We start from the raw sequence: 10,683 nt of genomic DNA on the forward strand, positions 1-10,683 counted from the left end.
AGGGATACTCTTACAGACTCGCCCCTCATCCAGCCACTGTCGCTCTCATCCTTATTCCCAAGGAGATTGCCCGAGAGGATGAGTCCCAGCCTGAGAGCCTGGACACTGGCATCCTTTGCAGCCCAACTCTCTGACAACAGCACCAGGGCTAAGGCTGGATGTGGCAGGCACGCGGCCCTGGGCAGACGTGGGCAGTTACCTATGAAGCCCAGTGTTCAAAATCCTTCCATTAATAAGCACTACTGGCTAATGTTTACCTAGACCTTAGTATGTGCCCGATGTGTTCTGAGTGCTTTCCCTGTGTTAAGGAAATGGGTACATTGACGACATCTCTGTTTTGCACACAAGGAAACTGAGACATGGCGAGGCAAAGCAGGTGGCCCAGGTCGCTTGGCTAGTGGATGGTCTAGCCAGGATTTGAACTCTCCAGCTCCAGAGCCTGTGGCCCTAACCACAAGGCTAAACTGCCAGGGGAGAGGCCCTCCTCCAGGCTGACTGTGCTTCTTATTTGCAGCTTCTTGTGAAGTGCACATATTCCCGGGGAAGGCCTGGGTATGCCTAGTTCACCTCCTGGCTATGAATTGGCTTAGCAGATCCTTCCCCAGGAAGGAGCTGGCTACGGGCCTGAGGATGGCCCCTGGGTTCCTTGCGGGGTAGGTGGGGAATGGAGCCTCTAAAGAGGGTGTGAGGGTCAAGGAAGAGAGGAGAGGGTCCTTGGAGTTGCCTGAGGGTGGTGGGGAGGAGAGGGGGAACAGTGAGGCCCCCCAGCTCAGCGGGGACAACAGCAGGGAAACAAGATGAGGAACAGTAAGGGTAGAATGGGGAAGGGCTCAAGCTGACCCTCAGAGCCCATGCTTTTGGTATGACCTCCTGAAGTGGAGTGAAGGGGCTTGAGAATGGACGGACCGGGGAGTGGACAGACGGACAGGGGGGTGGAGTGGTGGCAATGGCCCTCCAGGCCTGACAGGGGCTTCAGAGTCCTGTGGGCCACAGCCTGAGCCCTGACCCTCCCAGGATGCCCCAGGCCACTCCCTCAGAGTCCAGAGTCACAGTTCTGAATTCCAAACTCCCACACCCAACCCAGCTCTTGGCTCCCCAATGGAATGAAGTGGGTCTGTGCCTGCTGGATCCTGGATGCTGCCAGGAGCCTTCTGTTGGCATCGCCTAAGAACCTAGAGTAAGCTTCTTCCACCACACACCTGCTGCTGCCCATTCAGTGCCCACAGCATGCTCCCTGGGTCGTCACAGCAACGTGGGGAGGTGGTCTAGATGAACCTCATCTGGCCTGTGAGGACTTGAGCTCAGGGAGGTTATGCCTCGCCCAGGATTCAAACCCAGATCTGCACACACCGAGTGTGCCACTCCTTCCGCTCACCCACAGCTGCACCCGGGGCTTCCAGCCCGTGCTGTGGCTGCGGGGCCTTCCTGGGGTCCCCGTGCCTCAGGAGTTCCTTGCCTTCCAGACACTCTAAGCACAACTTCCCAAACCTCTATTTGCTTCAGAATTGCCTGGGGAGTGTGTTTTAGATGCAGATCCCTAGAGTTTACCCCCCAGAGCTTCTGACTATGGAGATCTGCGTTGGGGCTCAGGACTCTGAATTCTTAGCAAAGCCCAAATAATTCTTTTTTTTTTTTTTAAGATTTTATTTATTTATTTGTCAGAGAGAGAGAGAGAGAGAAAGCTCACAAGCAGGGGGAGCAGCGGACAGAGAGAGAAGCAGGCTTCCTGCTGAGCAGCGAGCCGGTTGTGGGGCTCCATTCCAGGACCATGGCATCCCAGGATCATGACCTGAGCGGAAGGCAGCAGCTTAATGGACTGAGCCACCCAGGTGTCCCAAAACCCCAAATAATTCTAAAGCAGGAAGTTCCTGCTTGCACCCAGCTCTGAGAAACCTGTACCCCTTGCCATCCAGGATCTCCGAGGGGTCTGTGCCAAGCTTTTACCCATGGCAGGGGTCCACAAACACTGTGGGGATGAACGAAGACCCCTTTATCCCTGAGTCTGTCACGCGGGTTCCTCTTGTGGGTAATGGGAGACTTTTCTAGGCTGCAGATTGGTTGTCTTCTTAGGTTCCAGGCTGCCTCTCCCGGGTTTCACTGCTCAGGCAAGAGACGTGTGAGGTGAGAGGGCACCCCTTGAGGTCTTGGCAGGGGCCTGGGGCTGCACCCACGTTTCCAGACCAGGTTGGGGCTCCCTTTGGCTAAAGTCATAGAATGGAGCCCAGACCCCAAGGCAATGTTTCTCAACCTGTGGCCCAACCACTTCAGAATCACTTGTGTTATTTGGCAAAAATGCAGATTCCTGCCACCCAACCCTGCTTTATTGAATGAGAATGGGGGATGGTGGGATGGGGGTAGTGTGGGGACAGGGTCCAGAACTCTGCATTCTTAGCTAGCACCCCAGCCAATTCTTTTTTTTTTTCCTTAAGATTTTATTTATTCATTTGAGACACAGAGATACAGAGAGAGAGAGAGAGCGTGAGCCGGGAGAGAGGCAGAGGGAGAGGGAGGAGCAGGCTCCTCGCTGAGCCAGGAGCCCGATGCGGGGCTCGATCCCAGAACCCTGGGATCATGACCGGAGCCGAAGGCAGACGCTTAACCATCTGAGCCACCCAGGCGCCCCTCCCCAGCCAATTCTTAGTCATGTGAATGAGAAATCCTGCTATAGAACATGGACTTCGCAGTATCACAGACATGGGTTCAAATCTCAGCTCTGCCAAGAAATAGCTCTGTGTGTGTTGGGGGGGGGGTTGGAACTAATTCCTTAACCTTTGCGAGACTCCATTTCCTCATCTATAAGAAGTGGGTTACTATGCCTGCCATTGGTCTCTTTTTTTAAAAAAGATTTTATGTATTTATTTGATAGAGCGAGGGAGCACAAGCAGGGAGAGTGGCCGGCAGAGGGAGAGGGAGAAGCAGACTCCCCGCCGAGCCGGGAGCCCGATGCGGGGCTCGATCCCGGGACCCTGGGACCATGACCTGAGCCGAAGGCAGACGCCTAACGGCTGAGCCACCCAGGCGCCCCTGACCATTGGTCTTGCTGTGAGGATTGGCTCAAACCGTGAGGGGACCTGGATACACAGCTGCGGGCCGCAGGTCCCCTCTGTAGCACACCCAGCTCCGCGGTAGAGAGAGGGACGCATTCACAAATGCCTTCCCTGGGAGTGGACACCCAGCATCACTCATCCAAACCCTGAGCTGCTTTAATAATTTCTGACCTTGCATTTCCTGTGGGGCGACCTCAGTGAGGCTTTTCAAAGTTGTCTAGATGGGTTCCCATCCTCAGGTGTGGGAACTCCAAGTTGGAGCCAGGTGATGTAAACAAAATAACCATTCAGTTTGGCTCCGCCTCTGTGCAAGCCTCCGTGTCCACCTCTACCCCACCCCCCCGCCCCGTTTCCCCTCCACTTGACATTCCCAAAACCCTCGCTCTGTGGGACAAAGCCCTCTTGGCAAACGGCAGGTGGGCCAGGAGCAGGGAGTCGTCTAGTCTTCCTTGCCTCGGCTCCCCCAGTCTGGCTGATCCAAAGAAATGCCAAGGCTTTTGAGAAGCTTCAGTCATTCCTAATGGGTCAGTTCCCTCCGGAAATATTCCCCAGCTCTGCTGAAAGCCTGCCAGGCGACTTGGTGACGTCCAGCTCTCGGCCCACACAATGGGCACGGGCCGAACAATGTGGAGTAGGGAAAACATCCCGCCTGTCCTTAGGCTCACATCCTCCTGGGACCCCACCCACGCCCACCCCAGGGCTCCCAGAGCTAGTGGGAGGGCCGGGGGAGGAGAAGGAGGGGTGCAGAGAGGGGGCCCAGAGCAGCTGTCGACGAGGGAAGGTGAGGAGTGGCTGCATTCTGAACCAGCTGGGCGAGTCAGATTAGAGGTCAAATCTGCTTATTCTGGCTCTCTTGCCAATGTTAGGAGCCAAGGGCTCAACAGCTCCAAGCTGGAATGAATTAAAATCCTGGCTGGCAAACAAAGCAGTTCAGAGGGCAGTGAGGCAGGTGGGCGTACCTGGTGAGAGGCCTTGCTCTGTCATTTAACTAACCATGTTAGTTAGTTTAACACCATGCAAGGTGTTAAACCTCTAGGGCCTCAGTTTCCACATCCACGGAATGGGGTCATCGTGCCTGCCCTGTCTACCTCACAGGATGTTGTCAGAGCAAAATGGGCTTCTGGGCATGAAAGTGCCACCATCGTTGCCAAGGGATTACTTGGTCACCAACTGGTGTCATGCCCTTAACAAAGCAGCTGGAGTGGGGTGGCACACCTGGGGGAGATCACACTGAAGACCACCCGGGGAGTTGAGGATCTGAACCCTGGAAAGAGACCTGACAGACGCTGGGAACCGAGTACTGAATACAGGCTGTGAGGGACGGTTGGGTGGCTCAGTCGTTAAGCATCTGCCTTCGGCTCAGGTCATGATCCCAGGGTCCTGGGATGGAGCCCCGCATCGGGCTCCCTGCTCTGAGGAGAGCCTGCTTCTCCCTCTTCCTCTGCCCCTCCCCTCTCGTGCATGCTTTCTTTCTCTCAAATGAATAAAATCTTAAAAAAAAAAAAAAAAGATTACAGGCTGTTAGACTTTCTAGATAGTTGGGCTTGGGGGTAGGACTGTTTGGAGGTGGGGGGTGTTGGAGGGCTTACCTAGAGGTCACATTTCCATACTAAGCTCCGTTTTTACTCAGGTTGTGTGTATTTGGGCGACCTTTTGGGCGACGGAGCTTATGAGGGGCTGAAACCCCCTAAGTCCTGGCATCAGCATGGGTATAGCCCAACCTGGCGCCTTCCAGAACTGAGCACATGGAAAGTGTTCAAGGAGTTGATTAAGGAAGGCTTCCTGGAAGAGGAGAGTTTGAGGCAAGCTTGAAAGGAGGGGAGAGGGAAATGACTCTTACAAAACACTAAAGTGAAAATCTGGAGCAGGGAGGATGCTCCAGGGCATTTGGGGCTTCCCTTCATGATAGGGACTGGGGCACTGAGTCCCAGCAAGGGGAAGGCACCTGCCCAAGGCCCAGTGAGTCTGACTGAGCTGGAGCTACTGAGGAGGTGGAAGAAGTCCAGACAGAGGGAACAGGGACAGATGCACTCTGGGGGTGCAAAGGCTTGAGGGAGGAAGCACCTCAGGGCAAGGTGGGTCCTTGGCCCTGCAGCAATGAGAGTGCAGAGCATGCCGTGGATGGTCAGATACAAGCCAGAGAAGGAGGGTCAGAGCTAGGGTACAAAGGGATACAAAGGGCTTGGGAACCTTGCCCTTGGGAGGGTCAGAGCTGGGGTACAAAGGGCTTGGGAACCTTGCCCTTGGGAGGGTCAGAGCTGGGGTACAAAGGGCTTGGGAACCTTGAGGGGGAGATGACAGTAGGACAGTCGATGGCTTGTTGGAGGCCCTCTGCACCCAGGGCCACGTTCCTCTGAGCATCCTGGGGGCGGGGGCGGAGGGAGTAGGTTCTGGAAACACCTAGAAACAAGACTGGCTTTACCTTGTGACTGTAAATGGGCACTTAAGCCTAAAGAAGTCTGAGCTCAAGGCAGGGGTAGCATGGGGTGGGGGGGCTCCCTGCTGCCAGAAAGGGAAGGAGGAACTGGGGAAGAGGGGATTCCAGCAGTTTCCTGATATATCAGGTGTTTCCTTTTTTTGTTAATTCATTTTTATTCACCACCACAAGCTGAACTGAGGGGTGCAGGTGCAGCTCTATGAGGCTTGCAAAACTCACAGGTACTGCAGAGGCTGAGGAAGGGGAGGGCAGGGAGGCTGACAGGGGCAAGGCCTCTGGGCTTATCACAGGGGCATATATGAGGTGCGGATAACCAAGCCCACTTCGAAGCCATTATTGTAATTTATGCAATCGCCTTATCTTTCCCTGACCAGATGGGAGTTCCTTGAGGAGAGAGCACTTTATTATTTCCAAATCTTTAGTGTTTCACAGACTTGCTTGGGCCAAGGAGATTTTTAATAACTGTCTGTTAAAAGTATTTTTTAGGGGCGCCTGGGTGGCTCAGTCGTTAAGCGTCTGCCTTCAGCTCAGGTCATGATACCCAGGGTCCTGGGATCGAGCCCCGCATCGGGCTCCCTGCTCCGCAAGGAAGCCTGCTTCTCCCTCTCCCACTCCTCCTGCTTGTGTTCCCTCTCTCGCTGTCTCTCTCTCTGTCAAATAAATAAATAAAATCTTAAAAAAAGAAAAAGTATTTTTTAAATTTAGGTAGTTTGTTAAGCTTACAGCACTTTGCGTAACACAGAGATGTGTTAGGATAAGGGACATGGGAGTTCTCAAACTCTGATGGCAGTTTGGGAGGACGGGTGTTCCCCACGGACAGAAGGGGTTTTATTCATTCCTGTGCGCCCCACACAACCCTTCCTCCCTCTAGTGAGAAACCTCTGACCTCTGGTCACAGCAGTCTCAGTGAAAACAGAGGGACGAGGATGCCTGTCGCCATTCTGGGAGACAGATAGCAAGGCTAATGCTTATGCAACACTTATGTGGAGCTTTCTATGTGGCCACTACATTCTGAGTGCTTTCCATGTGTTAACTCATTCATCTCCACATCAATCCTACGATCAGCCTATTTTACAGATGGGGAAACTGAGGCCCGCAGCAGCCACGTGATGTGGTCCCACAACCAGAAGTGATGGAGCAGGATCCAAGTGGAGGCAGCCAGGCTGTTGACCTCCACACCGCCCTGCTCCACTGCTCGTCCACCCCAGCCTTCCCCATTGCCTCGTAGGGTGGAGCTGGGCAGTCAACTCCATTACCAAGTTGAACTCTTGGCCAGAGGTGCACAATCACAGGTAGCTGAGGATAACCTCTCAAGGCAGGTGCCCACGGCAGGAAACGGTACTGGCCCCGAACCCCTGGGCCCGTCCCCTCTTTCCAAGGCAATGCTCCCACTCATCAGCTCCAGCTCCTGGAATCCCAGGTTTGTTCATTACCCACACCCCAGAGTCACTCCCTGGTCTTGAAAGGCCAAGGTAGTCTTGAGGTAGAGTGAGTGACGTCACTGGGAGGGTGGCCCAGCCTCCTGGAATCCAGGGGGGAAGGGGGTTTGTGGGCCACGGTAGGATGGATGCACTGCACACACACAGCCCCCTCTCTGATAGGAGGGATTCCAAGCACCGTGGGCCACGTTTTCCTCAGCTACTCTGAGCAATGCTTCTCACCTGTGGGCCATCCCTTGCTGCCCCGCCCGGCAAAGTGGAGCCCCATAGAATCCAGTCAGACCAGGTACAGATCCGGCTGACCCCAAGATGGCACCTTCCTCTGTAAGCTTCTCAGACTTAGCAGAGAGACAGGGCATGTGCCTGGGACTCCCAGTGGGTGCCGCCCCGGCGTCTGCCCCAGTGTTTCTAGAGACAGAGCACTCACTACTTCCCGAGGCAGCTGACCCGTTTTGAGTGACACCTTGACGCAATGCTTTTATTGTAGACTCTCTTCCATGATGACTTCCCCAGCTACATTTAAATCTCCATGGAGACAAAACGCTGGTTGAGGTCATCTTCTAAAAGTCTTGCAAAATCTTTTAGGTACAATGTGCTTAATACATTCTTACTAATGACTGAGATCTTATCAAGGGTCAAGAAAGCAAGAAAAGAAAAAGTGCCCAGTTTTAATGCCAGGACTGGGATCCCCGGGGGAAGGAGGGAGCTGGAATTCCTCCTCTCGGAGAAGGGGCTGTGTGTGTGCAGTGCATCCATCCTACCGTTTAACGAGCACTCGGTGCCCAACCCCTTGCATGAATCCCCGCAATCCTGAGAAAAAGGGTGTTGCTGCTCTCTCTGTTTTACAGAGAAGGCAACTGAGACACAGAGAGGTTAAGGAACATGCCCAAGGTGACCCAGCTTGCAAGCAGCAGAGGTGGGATTTGAATCCAGGTCCATGTGTTTTAGAGCCCGAGGAGGAGGCGAGACTCCTCCTCGAGAACCCAGGGCCCAGCGGACTCCTCCTCCAGGGAAAAGGTGGATGGCATAAAAAGGTTTTGTCGTCTCTGAAATGTAAAAGAAAAAAGAAAAGACCTCGGTAAATTTTAAAAGGACTAAAAGACAACTCCCCTTCCCCCAAGTAACTGAGATCTCATGAGAGGAAGCCAAGACCACATCCTAACTGACTCTGAGACTCTGAGCTCCCCCAAGTAGGCTCTAAGTCAGGGTCAAGTTTGTATCCCGGGTACTGGAAACAGCCTGGCACAGAGGCAGGAGCCCTCAGATGAATAAGGAATGAGGGAGGGAGGAGTCAGGAAGATGAGGCTGGAAGCTCCAAGCAGGGAGGAGCGCCGACTGCAGCCGGAGGGCAGAGCCACGCATGTGCCACGCTCCGGCTGAACCCTGCCTGCCCACGCAGCCGCGGCCACGGCGCCCCATGCCTGTGTTGGCCTCACCAGAAAACCCATGAGGGCGACAGACAGGATGACACTTGGCACCCAGAGGACTTCTCAGGGGTTGGAGGCTCAGGGAGGCTGCAGAATCTTGTTCCTGAGGGAGGAGGCCAGGGCTGATGGCCGCTCCCCAGGTATAAGTCCCCCCCCCCCCCCCCGCCGCCACCACCACCAGGAAGAGGAAGGGGGGCAGGGGCAGGAAGAGGGGGTGGTAGAGGGAAAAGGGCAGAGAGAGGTCCGAAGAAGGGAGGGAGGGAGAGGAGAAAGGGCTGATGGGGAGGTGTCCGAGGAGGGCGGGACCCTCCCTGGAGCCCAGCTCCGAGCACCAGAAAGCACCAGAAAGCACCAGAAAGCACGCCAGAGCACAGGAGCAGGACTCGCTGGGGTCCTAAGCTGCCCTTTCAGCTGGTGGATGGTGGGAGGTCCACGGGGTCCGGAGGAGGAGCTGGGGGATGCAGGGGGTGCATGGTGGAGTCGGGGGGACAGTGACTGTCGGCTAACCCTCTGGTGCCGCTGGTCACCCCTGCTTGTAGGTGGCCGGAGGGCCAGGGTGCTGCTCCCAGTGCCCAGGATCCCAGAAGTATATCCTCCGTGCGGACGAGTGAGGGGAAGCCTCCGTGCTAGCCGCCCACATCTACCTGGGAGGCAGGTGGTGTAGCACAGAGCGTGGTGCTGCGCCGGTGGGCACACCTGGGTTCAAATTCTGACCAGCCCGCTTACTCTCAGCGTGGCCAGGCTCACCCCAAAGCCTCAGCCGCTTCACCTGGGAAATGTGATGGCAGCCCCCACCTCACAGCACCCGTGGGAAAGAGGCTCCTCCCTCCTCCTTTTGCTCTGGGCTCCCTCCTTGGGCCTGTAGGGTGGGGGTGTCCTTCCCCTCCCCCTCTCACAGCACCCTCCTCAAGGGGCCTCCCTGAGCCTCGGAAAACAGAGATCCGTGACTTCCCATTTCACAATGAAACCCAGAGCTTCACTCCTCATGCCCCACAAGATGCCACATGAGTGGTTCACAACCCTGGCTACACATTAGGGTCATCTGGGGACCTTTTTCAAAACTGCGGGTGCCTGGCCCCACCACCACCAGATCTGAGCGTATGGATCTGAGCTGGAGCGGGGCATCCTTGCTTCCTCCGTGTTCCCCGGCGACCTCACCAGCCCGCTGGGCCTCGGTGCCCCAGCCTGCCTCCTCCTTGCTCACACACACACACACACACACACACGCCCTTCAGGGCCTTTGCTGGAATGCTCTGTCCTTGGGGGTCCACATGGCTCCCCCTCACAAGTCACTGCTCCCCCCTGATCTTATCAGAGAGCCTCCACCCCAGGCCATCACATCTCCCCTGACCCTGCTTGATTTTGCTTTATCACACTGCTGACCCCTTGATGTGCCTTGTGGTTATTTGGGTGACCGTCTCTCTAAGCTCTATGACAGCAGGGACATTGCTGGTTTATTCACTGCCCCATCCTCAGGGCCCAACACAGTGCCTGGCACACAATGGGTGCTTGACCAAAATCTGGGTAAAGAAAGGCCCTCTCTGCCTGTAGGCCTGAGCTCCTGGAAGGTGAAGGCGGACACATGCATCTGGGTGTCCTGGCGCCCAGCACAGGACCAACCAGTCTGTCCAATGCATGGTGCTGATGATTTGCTCTGGAGACCGAAGGTGGTGGAATGCTGTGGAGCGTCGCGACGGGAAGGAGGGGTCTGAGCAGATGGAGGTGGAAAGATGGGCCGCAGGGGCTGAGTTGCTTCAAGGAAGAAAAGAAGGAGGTCTGGCCTACCACTTGGCCGGCCCAGGCGGCCCGGTAGGGCGAAGGCAGTGGTGGCCTGTGGGACGTCAGCCCTGACCACCGGACCATACAGTAGGGGCAGGACAACGGGAACCCACAGGAAGGCAAGGGTGGGGCAGGGGAGAGCCAGCCCCAGGCCCCCCCCCCCCCCCCCCCGCAGCCATCACTGATTAGGATCTTTTGTCAGGCAGCTGCGGGCTCTTGCAAACCACAAATGCCTCCCCCCCCCCCCCCCCCCCCCGCGGCCAAGGCCAAGTGGGTGTGGTGAAGGGAAAGGCCAGCGGGGACCAAGGCTGCTGGACAGGTAGGGTCAGGAGGTATCATTTGGGGCCTGGCATTCTCACAGTGCTCTTGGGAAAGCAAACCTGGACATGGAACTGGAAAGCAGAGCAGGATGTGGAGAGCTTTGGGAGAGACAAAGGAGGCTGTGTGCCCCCAAGATAAGAGGCGGTCTGGGCAACAGAAGGTGGATTCAAAGTTTGTAGAAATTGCTGCTGGATTGGATTAGTGACATGTGCACCCTCCTTCTGTGCCCTGGC

Source organism: Mirounga angustirostris, unplaced genomic scaffold (genome assembly GCF_029215605.1).
Source record: "Mirounga angustirostris isolate CCGP_5_RB_7025 unplaced genomic scaffold, mMirAng1.0.hap1 SCAF_6, whole genome shotgun sequence".
Taxonomy (NCBI): Eukaryota; Metazoa; Chordata; class Mammalia; order Carnivora; family Phocidae; genus Mirounga; species Mirounga angustirostris.